Raw genomic sequence first — 13,391 nt, forward strand, 5'->3', positions numbered from 1 at the left:
GTTCTGGAGCAGAGCCTCTTGCCTGCCTGTTTGTGTCCTTCCAAGCATTCTGTATTTAATAAATCTACTTCTTGCCTATCGCTTTGCCTCTCGCTGAATTCCTTCTGCACTGAGACGTAAAAAACCTCAGCTGCATTAAGTCCTAGGACCAGGTGTGTGGCTTCAGGTGAGAGACTGTGGATTTGAGTACCCTCCTGAGCCAGAGCTCATGGGTTCAAGTCCCAGCTGAGAGGTACGATTGGGTTCGAGTCCCAATCTGAGGTGTGCAGTTTCAAAAGGAGAAATATAACTACTCTAACTGGTTAGGCAAACACTCGGCAGTTTTGAAATGCATGATTCTGATCAAATGGCATATGAAGAACTTAAAAAAAATTGTAAACTTGGTTTTGTAAACTTCCAACAGTTTGAATCTCCCTTATCATTCAGGGTAAATCCAACCAACATTACAAGAAATTGTACATACTACCCCTGAAGAGAGATAAACTATTTGCTAAATACTCTATGGATGTACCATACTTTAAAAAAAAAGAAAAAAATCACCTATTGTTGCACATATGGGTTATTACTTTTTTTTCTTCTATAAAAACTACCATGGTGGGACTTCCTGGGCAGTCCAGTGGTTAAGATCTTGCCTTCCAATGTGGGGGTGGGTGGGTGGGTGGGTTCAATCCCTGGTCAGGGAGCTAAAATCCCACATGCCTCACAGTCAAAAACCAAAACATAAAACGGAAGCAATATTGTAACAAATTCAATAAAGACTTTAAAAATGGTCCACATCAAAAAAACAAAAAAAAGCTATCACAGTAAACTAGAAATTTAGGACAGATTTTTAGATATGGAATTTCTGCAAAATTCAAAGGCTTTTGATTCATATTGTAAAAAATAAAAAGAGCCTATTTTTCCTCTTTCATTGTATTTTGTGGCAAAAACACTTTAAACTAAGAATCATACAAATATTCAGAACCCTGAGAACAGTGTATGTCAACAATGGTAAGGTTTATTTTAAGACAGACAATAACATTACATTTTTTTCTACATTAAAAAGCAGCTAAGGGCTTCCCTGGTGGCGCAGTGGTTGAGAGTCCGCCTGCCGATGCAGGGGACACAGGTTCGTGCCCCGGTCCGGGAAGATCCCACATGCCGCGGAGCGGCTGGGCCCGTGAGCCATGGCCGCTGAGCCTGCGCGTCCAGAGCCCGTGCCCGCAACGGGAGAGGCCACAGCAGTGAGAGGCCCGCGTACCGCAAACCCCCCCCCAAAAAAATGAAAAAAGCAGCTAATACTCCAATATAACAAGTCTGTGGATTATTTAGGGCTGAGATTAATTAAAATCCTTGGGTAAAAGGTGGACACCTAGTCAAAGTAGTGGCAAATTCATTTTTACTTTTCACTGCAAATCCCTAACTTCCAGGGCACTATCCCACCTCAAAGTGTGTGGTTAGGCACTTAGGCTACCCTCAAAGTCACACAACAGAGAAGCTAAAGTACTGTACATCTGTAATACATTTTAGGAAATAGCAGCATAATTAACTAAAACAAAAACCATGAGATCAAGTTAGTTTAAGTGCTCTTTAATACTGGGGCTTACATGTGGGGATAAGGAGGCAAATGAAGATGTCCAAAGATTAGAAAATAACTTCTATGGGGGAATTCCCTGGTGGTCCAGTGGTTAGGACTAGGTGCTTTCACTGCTGTGGCCCGGGGTTCAATCCCTGGTCGGGGAACTAAGATCCCACAAGCCGTGCTGTGTGGCCTAAACAGACAAACAAACAAACAAACAAAGTTGTTTGCTCATTAAGAAAAAAAAGTAACTTCTATGGATATTTCAAAGCTTTTTTTAAAAATTGGAGTATAGTTGCTTTATCAAAGCTTTAAGAAGTTAGTAGAACCAATTCTTTATTATATCAGACACAACTAAAATTTATACTTACAAGAGGCATCAATGCTTTAGGATACCTTAGTGTTAAAGATCAATTCAGAAACTAACAAAAGCAAAAACAGTATAATTTTTTTCCAAATCCACGTATTGATGTGACACAAGCATTTAGTAATTTGCAAAAATGAAATTATTTTTTCATTAACTGACAATACCATAATTATAAATTTATCTAATGCTAAGATTCTGTTCCAGCCCACCAATATCACTATTGTTTTTCTGAATATACCTTGCCACATGGAATTAATCCCCTCCATGACATTTTAACTCAATGCTTCTTGGGTAGCATTCTGAAAACTCTAAGATAACAAGTTGCATATTTGTTCCTTCCTTTGTAAGTAACTATTTCCCTAATTAGCTTAGGTGTGTGCTTTTAGATCATGAATTAAGGACAGAGGCTATTGTTTCAACAACAACAACAACAACAAGCTAGGGAATTCCCTGACAGTCCATCGTCTAGGACCCCATGCTTCCACGGCAGTGGGCCGGGGTTCCATTCCTGGTCAGGAACTATGATCCCACAAGCTGTGCGGGGAGGCCAAAAAAAGGAACAACCAACTAACCCCTCCCCCATGACCAAATGTTAGGATTCAAAGAATCTGACTCTCCCAGTTTTTGAGAAGTGTGGAAAAATATGAAACCAGAAAAAACCCTCCACTGATGTTATGCTTTCTGGAACTCTAAGAAACACAGGCAGAAAGGTATTTTGTTTTGTTTTGTTTAAATAAAAGAAAAAAATTATGGAATACAACTTTCGGCACAAAACTTATCTGATCAGTATCACTTTCTGAGTTATTACTACACCAGCAGATTTTGCCTTCTTTAATGCTTCATTTTTGCCTTACTCTAGCAGATTAAAAAACTAGGTATTGTCCATTTTGAGACCAAGTTCTGTTCCCTTTCACATGTTAATTTATTTCTTGCTTGGGCAAGAGTTTCCAAATGTAAAACCATTTCAAATTTATATAAAACATAAGAATGTGAGCAGTAGTAAATGAAGAAAGGGAAGTTGGAGGCTGTGTCCTCCAAAAGCAGGTTTTGCTTGGCAGAATTCCAGGCTATATTTTGGAATACCTGTATATGTTGTTTTCTACAGCAATGCAAATATATATTCAACAAATCAAGATCTAAGTGGGCCATTTCAATTTATTAATATATGACCTACCATTTCAATTCATTAATATATGACCTATCCTCTTCCAAAATCTAAAGAAGAAATATAATAGGCTGAATTAAAATTACAAATAGATGTGATATCAAAACTGTGTCATTTATGTTACTTTGAATATAAATCAATATTTGAATATAATTGGTGGTATTTCAGTTAGAATCTACTTCACTACCGGTATTCTGAAGCTTAATGGGGAGATTTACAATTCATTAAAAGGCAAACAACAAAGAAAGCTTTTCCTTGCAAAAGGCTAAGTTGAACTCAGAAAAAATTAACACTATACTTAGTTTCACATGAAAAACTTTTAAGTTTTGAAGACTAGAGGCAACATAGTAACATGCTGACATTTCGTTTCAAAGCTTAATTCTCTTCCTAAAAGTTTCAAACCATATTTTTAAATATATATTTCTTCATCCCTTTCTAGTAATTTCTTATACACATAATTGTTTAATAAATATCCTTTGAATGAGCCTGAACTTCATTATTATGCTACCTTTGACCCTCATTATCTCAAAGAACTAAGTTGTTTTGTTTTCTTGTTTGTTTTATTAGTAACAGACAAACCACAAAAGAGTAAGTATTAAAACTGAGTACTGTTTGTCTGGCATTAAAGCATTATCCACCATTCTCAAATGTTTACTTGCAAAGCTTTTTAAGAATAGAGACTAAAGATTTATCAAAAAGAAGTCGGCATTATTACCTAAAAATATACTGTAATTAAACTTAAATAGCCTTTTTAATTGCTGACAATATAAATCTGTGTTCTCGTTAAGATAATAATCAGTTCCTTTATTAGAAATACATAAGTTTCAGGGACTTCCCTGGTGGCGCAGTGCTTAAGAATCCACCTGCCAATGCACGGGACACGGGTTCGAGCCCTGGTCCGGGAAGATCCCACATGCCACGGTGCAAATAAGCTCTGCGCCACTACTGAGCCTGCGCGCTCTAGAGCCTGCGCGAGCCACAACTACCAAAGCCCACACTCCTAGAGCCTGTGCTCTGCAACGAGAAGCCACCGCAATGAGAAGCTCGCGCTCGGGAACGAAGAGTAGCCCCCGCTCGCCCCAACTAGAGAAAAAGCCCGCGCGCAGCGACGAAGACCCAACGCAGCCATAAATAAATAAATAAATAAATTTATATATCTATATAAAAAATACGTAAGTTTCAAATGAATGTTTTACTTTCCTGGAAACAGGTAATTTGTTAAACCACTCCTCTTCACTCTACTACATCAAGTAAGTAGTTCTCTAGGTAATACAGTAAATACAAATAACATCATTACACAATCACAATAGATAACAAATGTAATAATAGATAAGTGTAATAATAATAGTAAGTGTATTTCTAACCTACAGAGTAGGTATTTCAAACCTGAGATCTTTAGGGGTTCCTCCAGTTGAGCAAAATAAAGGCCTGAATCTAATATAGCGAGCTGCTGAAGACAAGACTTGAAGCAATTTTAAGCACATTTGCTGAAGCACCCAAAGAGGGCAAGTCAATGACGACACGCATTATCCTATTTAAGTTATGGCCCTTAAAATAGAACTCCTTTGGAAACAGTAATTTTAAACATATACTTCCTAAATACAAGGGAAAATTATTCTGCCTTAATTTGTGAAAATCATTTTACTCTCCCTTAGCATATACACAAGCATTTTGTACCCTCTCATTTGTGAGGTCAGAATTTATGATTTAGTACATAAAATTCAAGGGCCAAAAAATTTACATAACTGTGACATCATGAGTTGTGTGCTGTGTTGCATCACAGGTTCTAGCTAACTTTACCCTCACAGAGGAACAGAAGTACAGGAGTTAGGAGCAGCAGTTCTTAGCTTTTTTGGTGCCACAGATTCCTTTAGCAGTGTGATAAAACCTATGAAGCCTTTATCAGAATGTTTTTAAATGTATACAAAGGTATTATTGTCAAAACATTTTAAATTGAATATAATAATGTGATTTTTAAAGTAAGAAATTAGATAAGATCTAGCAGTGGGTCTAATAACCACAGTAATTTCGAAGTAGTGATGAATTTGAACAATTTCAAGATAGCTGCAGCCGCTGTATCATGATACGAAAATGTGATTTCTATTGGTGACAAAGTCACAGGTACTGCCAATACCACTGTGGTTTGTTGCCTGCATTCATAGTTGAAATAAATTCTAAATTTTACTTAGAGGTTAATGAAAAGATGTAATTTTTTCCCCAACCAAGTTCACAGACTCCCTGAATTCCATCCAACATGGAGTATCAATCTGCAGATCCCAGGTTAAAACCTGATTGGGGAACTGAAGAGAAAGTTAATAAAGTAAAAACTTAGCTTTCATTCTCAAAAGCTCAATAAGGCAATTTACAAAAGCTCTGTTAAGCTCTATTATTATCCAAGATAGTTTAACACACCAGAACAGTATCATCAGGCCTTCACTCAATAATCTTCTGAAGATTTATATAAGAAGAGCAAAATCACAGGGAAGAAATATTTTTCAACAAATAATCAAATATGCAGCTTACAGTGCCTGTATATTTTGAGGAATTTCTCCTTTATATGAAGGCTAAATCATTGTAATCAAATCAAATCGGATTCAACATTATGAGTAGCTGTGATCAGCAATAGGGGAGTGTGGACAACCAAAGGAGCTGGATCCTACTGTTTCTGCAGTAGCAGTCTTCAATGGCTTAGCCCATGCAGCCAGTCATACTGTCCTGGATGTGAACTCATGTAGTTATACTGTGACCCCAGGAGAGAAACCACCATTTCTATAAGATCATTATTGCTCTTTTAACCACTTGTCTGCAAGACACTATGGCTCAAACAGGTCACCTACACTAGTCTTCCTGCCATAACTCCATTATAAAATGGATCCTAAAACCAAAAGCAGAGAGGGAGAAAGAGGTGGGGGGAAGGAGAAGGGGAAGGGAAAGGGGAAGAGGAGGAAGAGGAGGGAGAAGAGGGAGGAGAGAGAGGGAGAGGTAAAAGAAAAAAATTACAGGAAAAAAGCATGGAGAAAAATTTGTCAGGGCAAATTAAAGGATGAGTAACATACAACCTAAAAGGCCACTGTACCAATCTAATAATGACAGCAGCCTAAATTAGGTAGCAGTAATAAGAATGAAAAAGGGGAGTAGAATGGGGTGGGAAGGAGTGGACACAAAGGGGAGAAGGGGCTGGAACTTAACTGCATTTGGTAGAGTGGGGGCCCACTGGAGAACTATTAAAATGACTCAGATTTTAAGTCTGGCTACCTGGAGTAGTCAATCCCTGTCCTCAAGGAATTTAAAATCTGTAATCTGGTTACAGCTAGAGATTTAGATTTGGTTAGGGAGTGATTCTACCAGAAATTCCCCCAAAGCTATGGGAACAGATAAGCTCTCCAAGAAAGAACAAAGACCAAAAGAATCCCTACCAATTTAAGAACAGAAATTCTAAATATCTCAAATACTAAAAGCTATTCGAAACATTAACATCAAGTGCTAAAAAACAACCTAACAAAATATGTACTGGCTTTTTAAAGAGGATGTACCTTGATACACTGAAATACGTTTCTCCAAAAAGAAAGTGTTGTGATCATATATGATATTGTATTAAAGCACACAAACTTTTAACTTGTCCTTCCTATTCCAACTACCTCTCTTTTATAGAGGTATTCTAGCTAATCAATTACGAAGGAATGTTAGATTAAAGGCACAATTAAATTATTGCCATTTGCAAACCACTAATGAAATAATGGAACTAAGCCATCAATATAGCAGAATGAGGGACAACCAAACATCATATGCCTCCTGATGGAAAAATACACACCACCACCTATGAATTATATTTGCCCTCTCCACCACACCATGCCTCCTCTCAGAAATCCAACCTCAATCTATCTACAAATTTACAGAAAATACGAGGGATAGGAGAACATGTTAAACTAGGACATGTTAAATCTATACCAGAGGGACATTCAACAAAATCCGGAATGAGGGAAACTGCAGAAAAAATAACCCAGTTCCATCAACAAATAACTTACGAGGAAAATAAGAGAGAAAAGGGGAACCTGTAGTTTAAAAGACATACCAACCAAATGTAATTTGGATCCCAAATCAAACAGACCACTTACTTTGAAACAATTTATGAAAATTTGAACACTGCCTGGTTATTTGGTGATGTTAATGCTTAAAGGTGGGATAATGGTATTGTGTATGGTTTTTTAAGAGTCATATCTTCTAGAGATATACTGAAATATTTACAGATGAAATGCATATCTATGTTTTGCTTCACAATAATCCAGTAGGGGGCAGCAGGGAGTAAGTAGGAGTACAGATGAAACAGTAATGGCTGTTTGAAACATCAGTTGGGTTTGAAACTTTCCATAATAAATTATTTAGAAGGGAAAAAAATCACTAACAATAACAGCAAAAACACAGAAAGGACAAAAATGGATTTGAGTCTTGTTTCCAACCCTTACAAGTTGAACAGCCCTGGGCTAGTCACACAACCTCTTAATGTCCATATTGGTTAAATGGAGAAAAATAATAAACTCATTTGCTCAAGATAGAAACCTGGGAGATATTTTTAACTTCTCTGGCTTCCCCAGTCTCCCACAAATGGTCTATCACTGAATCCTGTCTGTTCCCCTCTCTCTTCCATCTTCCCACTGCTGTCCATCTTGTCCATCACTGTGGTCTCACAAAACTCCAACAGCCTCCCTCCAACCTATTCTCCACTTTGTATCCAGAGTGATATTCCTAAAATTCAAAATGTGATCATGCTATTCCCAGCCCCATTTAAAACCATTAAACTGCTTCATTTAGCTTCAAGACAGGAGCACTTCCTTAAGTTTTTTTTACCTAGTCCCTTCCCTATTTCCTTAAGATGACTAATAAGGCCTTTCATTATCTGATATTGTCTACTTCCATCTTTCCCCATTCTCTCTGTTCCCTCTTCATGCTTTAGCTTTGGTGATATTCTTTACGTTTTTCTAATGTACCCTGTACTCTGACTGTAGCTTTAGTACTCATGTCTGTAATGCTCTTTCCACTATCACTCCCTGGCCTAGCTAGCTCCTATTCATCCTTCAATTCTCAGGTTAAATAGCATTTCCTCGGAGAGGCCTACCTTTGCTTCTATACTAAATTGGGAGTTTTCTCACACCTACATAATACAGTATTTGTTCCCAAAGGAACCTGTACTTCCTCGATACTTGTTTGTAAAGAGTACTCGTTCTGGTAATTATACATATTATTTGTTTTCCAGTTACACCATAAACTCTGGGAGTGACAGGGCTAAAACTTGCTCATTGCTGAATCCTAGCTCTCTCTGAATCCTAGTGCCTGGCAGCCAATAATAAATCAAGTTGCATCTCCCTAGTCCTCTAACAAAATGAGATTGGCCATGTAGGCATTTACAGGGACCTAAATCCTGCATAGGAATGCATATTATGAAGTGGATGTAAAATATAGTGGGAATGAAGGACGTAAGAAGTTGGGAAGTTATTATTCAAAGTAACTGTTTTTTGGCATGAGATAATTCATATCTATATTTATAATTTTAGAGAACGCACAGGAGCGCCGAACTCACTAAATGGGAGTCAAAAGACACATAATCTCCACCCAACCATTAAAAAGTTTTCAGAACTAAGATGAGAAGTCACTTACCCTCTCCAACCTTAGTTTCCCAATCTATAAAATAAGGGAAACTGACTAGCTGGTCATTAACATCTTTTCCAGAGTTATATGCATTAATATTTAAAAGGCTAAAAATATGTAAACTATTGAAACACTGATCAGTTGGTTCATCCTATGGTGGCATGATCCTTTTTCCTTTTCAATCTGTTTAGGTATGCTATAGCCTATTATGTTAAGCTTACAACTAAACCTTTGAACCTATTCAGCTATAAAGATCTCAGGTAATGCTCCCCAGACCATTAACTTGCATTTTTAACAAGGATCACTGCAATCCAATGAAAGTACAGCATCTATCTAATCCCTGAATTACTTAAGTGCAACTTTTAATACTTACCCAATACTTGTTTTAAGGGCTAGATGTCTTAAATTCTTTATTATATCTATGGCAATTTGAAGGCAGAATTATACCCTACGGTACAAAACTCGGATTTACAGGTATATTTAGTGCCAAACTAAAAAACTACACTAAAATACATACTCTCTGCATCACCTCACTGGTCTGGTAGCTGACATCAAAACTGCTTATTAATGGCTAATTCCTACTTACACTCTTTCAAACTCTCATACAATTCAGAGTTCACCCTATCACTACATTCCTCTAGTAACTAGACCCACATTTGTTTTATCAGGGCACTGAAGTGTACACATTTTATTTCGAAACCAGAATAATTTTTGAAAAAAAAATTTCAAAACTAGTTGACAAATAAAGTAGCTTGTCAACATTTTACTCTTATCAGTAGATGCCTAGTTTATAAGCAAACTGGAAACTCGACTAAAGTAGTAACGTTTGTTTTTTGGGGAGTAATGTTTGTTTTTTTTATTAAGATTAATTACAAACTAGTTTTGGCAACTAACTGCTTGTCGCACCAAATAAGTCATGACAAATAAATGAAATGTTAAAACGCATGTGGAAAAAAAGGATGTGTTTGGAACAAAAAGCGTGCATCAGACCAAGTGTAACGCTATGCTTCAGATTCCTCCCGACAGGGCCGCCTTAAAGCCCCAGAGCGAGGGCGCTGCGGCGGACGTTTTGCAGCTACAGGTTGAATGACAAAGAGTTCCCGTCAGCACCACTCCGGGCGTCTGCCAGTTGCAACGTCCCCTCGTCAAAGTCCTCTCAGACACTGCAGTCACGCCTAGGCTGCGGGGACTGCAGCTCTCTCAGGCCACTACCGCCAAGTCACCAGGTGGGACAAGGATTGGCTGGCCGAGGAGGTTGGGCCGGGCGTGCCACGAGTCCAAAATAACTCCCGCCCTGAGTCCCTACCCCGGGAGAAAGCCGCCAGCAGTCTGGAGGCACCACGTGAATCGGCCCCACGTCGATCCTTTACCAGATCAAAAGCATCTCCGGAGCAGCCTACTTAAGACTAGAGGGGAAGCGACTTCCCCAAGGTCACCGGCACCTCGACCCCACTCCTCGACCAGGCCGGTGGCCCGCACCTGACAACGGGGCTGCAGCTCTGCTGGGAGAAGCGCTGTCCCCAGCGCCTCAGGGTCTCCTTCACCAACGCTGCGCTCCGAGGCCACGTGGCTGCTGCGGCCAAGATGCCCCCGCCCGGCCGCCCCCGCTCCCCCGGAGACCAAGCTCTCCACTCCCCCGAGGCTCCCTCCGACCCAGCCGAGGAAGCAAGGGCACCGCGGGGTCCCGGCCGAACGTGCGGCCGCCAGTTACCAACTAACCGTTATGCGCGGCTCGCGGCGCCGAGCGTGAACGTGACGCCGCGGCGCGGCTGGAGTCCCTCAGGGCCCAGGGTCCAGGTAGCGTCTTTCACCGGCTGCCTCGTCTGCTCGCCCGGGAACCCACGCGACCAGGTAGTCACGTCGCAGCTCGCCAGCACTTTGTCGGGCAGAGCCCGCGAGGCTGCCTTATAACTGGCCGGGGCTGGAGCATGCGCACAGGGGGCGGAGTCGGCCCTCCCGGCCACCGCCCCCTCCCCCCTACACTCACACCCGAACCGCGACTCGCGCCTCCACAGCTCTCAGGCGCGCGCCCGCTCACTCTCTCGCGCGCGCTGGCGCCCCCTCCCCGCCACGTGACCGGCGGCCCCGCAAGACCCGAAAGCTGCGCCCCGCTATGCAACGCCGACCGCGTTGCAGCACTGCTGTGGGGGACTCGCCCTTTCGGCCAGCCGTCGGAGGACCTCGGGGTGACCTACTAGCATCTGGGACACCAACGTCGATCTCACCCTCAGTCTCTGCCAGAGAAAGGGGGGAAACCGCTAAGGACGGATGGGGCGTGCCCCCCGGCTCCTGACTCAGGTGTGGGGGGAGATGGGCGCGCGGAAGAGCGGGGAAGTGACTGGAAGTGGGGGACTGGGCGGGGTTTGAGTGGACGCGGGTGCACCTCCGATCCGGGAAGAGGCCGAGGGCTAGAGGTTAAGAGCGTGGGCTGTGGGCTCGCTGCTTGAGTTCCGTGACCTCGGGGAAGTCACTCAAACCCTCAGGGCCTGTTTCCTGCTCCCTAAAATGGCAACAGTAGTAGAAGCGACCTCAGAAGCGCTTTTGGTGGTTTTGATGAGAGAATTTATGGAAACTTCTTCTTACAGAGCCTGGTCTGTAGCATTTGGTGAATGGTGGGTATAAAGGCAGAAGTCGGGAAAGAAGAGCACGTCTGACGGTGGCGACACTGGTCCCAAGGGAGGGAGGGTCTGTGTGTCGGAAATATGAAGAAATGAGACTACAGAGAGGCCAACTTTTTATGGACGCTGAGGATTTGGGACAAAATATAATTATAGCTCACAGTTCTGAAGGGCCGATTGTATTCTTAGCAGTTCACCTGAACTATCCTCACAGCCCTATGGTGTTGTTAAAGTGATCACATTAAATATTCATGGAGTGCTTCTGATGTCTCAGAGGTATTTCTTTTGAGAAATGCCAAGAATGTACGAATCAAGGCCCCTGCCTTACAAATTTTGGGGGAGGGTGAGTCAGGTAGAAATCCACCAACATTGACAAGTACTTGGAGCCTGCCCTCCTCTCCTCCCCTCCCCCTCTCCTTACTTAATTCCCTCTACAACCCTGTGAGGTTGGCCTTCAGCTTTTTGTTTTCCAAGTGAGGAACCTAGATTGTGATGGAGTGGGGATTGAAGGATAAAATTCTGAACGCTTCCGTGTGCTTTCTTCCTCTCTCCCACTCTGACTCTGTTTCACACAACAAAAAGCTTTCAGTAACAGTTCAGCACATTAGAAGACAGTATGGAATCTATAACCAAGTACTGCTTATAAGCAGTAATCGCTTTTTACCTTTGATAAATGCAGAGAAGGAAGGCTCTTCAGGTGTTTCGGGTGGTCAGGATTTAGAACAGCAGTGCTTCAGGACTGTTAGGGTAATAGCAGCATTCAGGGTAGGTGGTAGGAGAGTTGAATTAGGGGGACAAACTAGGACTGGTTCAGAGGTGAACTATCAGGACCTGAACAATGGAATGTAGTGGTAAGTAGTAGAATAAGATGATTCCCAGGAAACCTCAAAAGAAGGCTTATAGAGGAGCATAGTGTGGTAGATTAATGATATGGACCCAGGATCAGATCTGAATTCCAACTTTGATACTTGGCACTTAACTAGCTCTTTGTCCCTAGACAAATCATTTTACCTCTCTGACCCTCCCTCATGCTCTGCTCTGTAAAACAAGGACAATACCTTCCCCACAGAGTTGTTATGATAATAAAGTCAGTATTTACTTTAGTGTCTGGCATATAGTAAGCACTAAATAAATGTATAGCCATGGAAAACCATGAAATTGAATCCTAAAGATTAAAGTTCCCTCACTTGGTCCTAACAGTGTAGTCACAGGATCATACTTAGTGTTGTATTGTAGTTTTGTGTTCCTTTTCTTGAAGCTGTCCACCAAAATTATATATACTTCAAGCCTCATAAAATCTGGATCTGCTCCTAGTAGGATCTGTAGTGTTGTGAAAAGAACATAGGCTTTGGAATCAGACTTGTTCCCATAACTTATTATCCCTGTTACTTTAGGCAGTTAATTCACTGACCTATTCTGGCCTCAGTTTTCTTACCAGATAAGTTGAAGGGAATATCTACCAGCCTGAGCTGTTGTGAGTCAAATAAGATAGTATTCGCAAAAGCAGTGAAACTTGGAAAGTGCTCTACAAATGTTTATGAGTTAATATTGGTATAATTTGTCCATAAAGTGTATGAGGCAAAGATCAGAAGCATCCCCAAGGTGGGACTTCCCTGGCTGTCCAGTGGTTAAGACTCCGCACTTCCAATGCAGGGGACGCAGGTTCCATCCCTGGTTGGGGAGCAAAGTTCCCACATGCTGCGTGGCCAAAAAATAAATAAAGGAAACAAAGTAAAAGATTAAAAAAAGCAACTCCAGCGTTCTTAGCTGAAAAAGTAGAAACGGTGTGGGTGAGCTGGCAAAAATAATGAAATGACACAGGTAAAATTTTTGCTTTTCTGCCAGGTTTTCTTCCTGATTAATCCATGAGACACTGAAGAGGTAAACTAGTAAGCATAAGATCAGAAATTTAGAGCTGAGAGGAGGTTGAAGATTATCTAGCATAACCCCCTACATTTTACAGAAAACGAAATTAAGGTCTAGGGAAGCTAAAAGACTTTTCTAAGGCCACCCATCTAATAAGTGGCCTGATCAGAAGAA

The 13,391-nt window shown here is 41.2% G+C and overlaps 1 protein-coding gene across 1 annotated transcript in view; it reads right to left on the reverse strand.

Annotated features, from left to right (window-relative positions):
• Positions 1 to 10,667, reverse strand: part of SLC16A1 (solute carrier family 16 member 1) — a 34,911-nt gene extending 24,244 nt beyond the window's left edge. The window contains exon 1 of the mRNA XM_060090282.1: positions 10,453 to 10,667. The gene's annotated coding sequence lies outside the window, so the exon portion shown is untranslated. The remainder of the gene's footprint in view (positions 1 to 10,452) is intronic.
• Between the last annotated feature and the right edge of the window lie 2,724 nt (positions 10,668 to 13,391).

The sequence above is a fragment of the Mesoplodon densirostris genome, chromosome 2, assembly GCF_025265405.1.
Source record: "Mesoplodon densirostris isolate mMesDen1 chromosome 2, mMesDen1 primary haplotype, whole genome shotgun sequence".
NCBI lineage: Eukaryota > Metazoa > Chordata > Mammalia > Artiodactyla > Ziphiidae > Mesoplodon > Mesoplodon densirostris.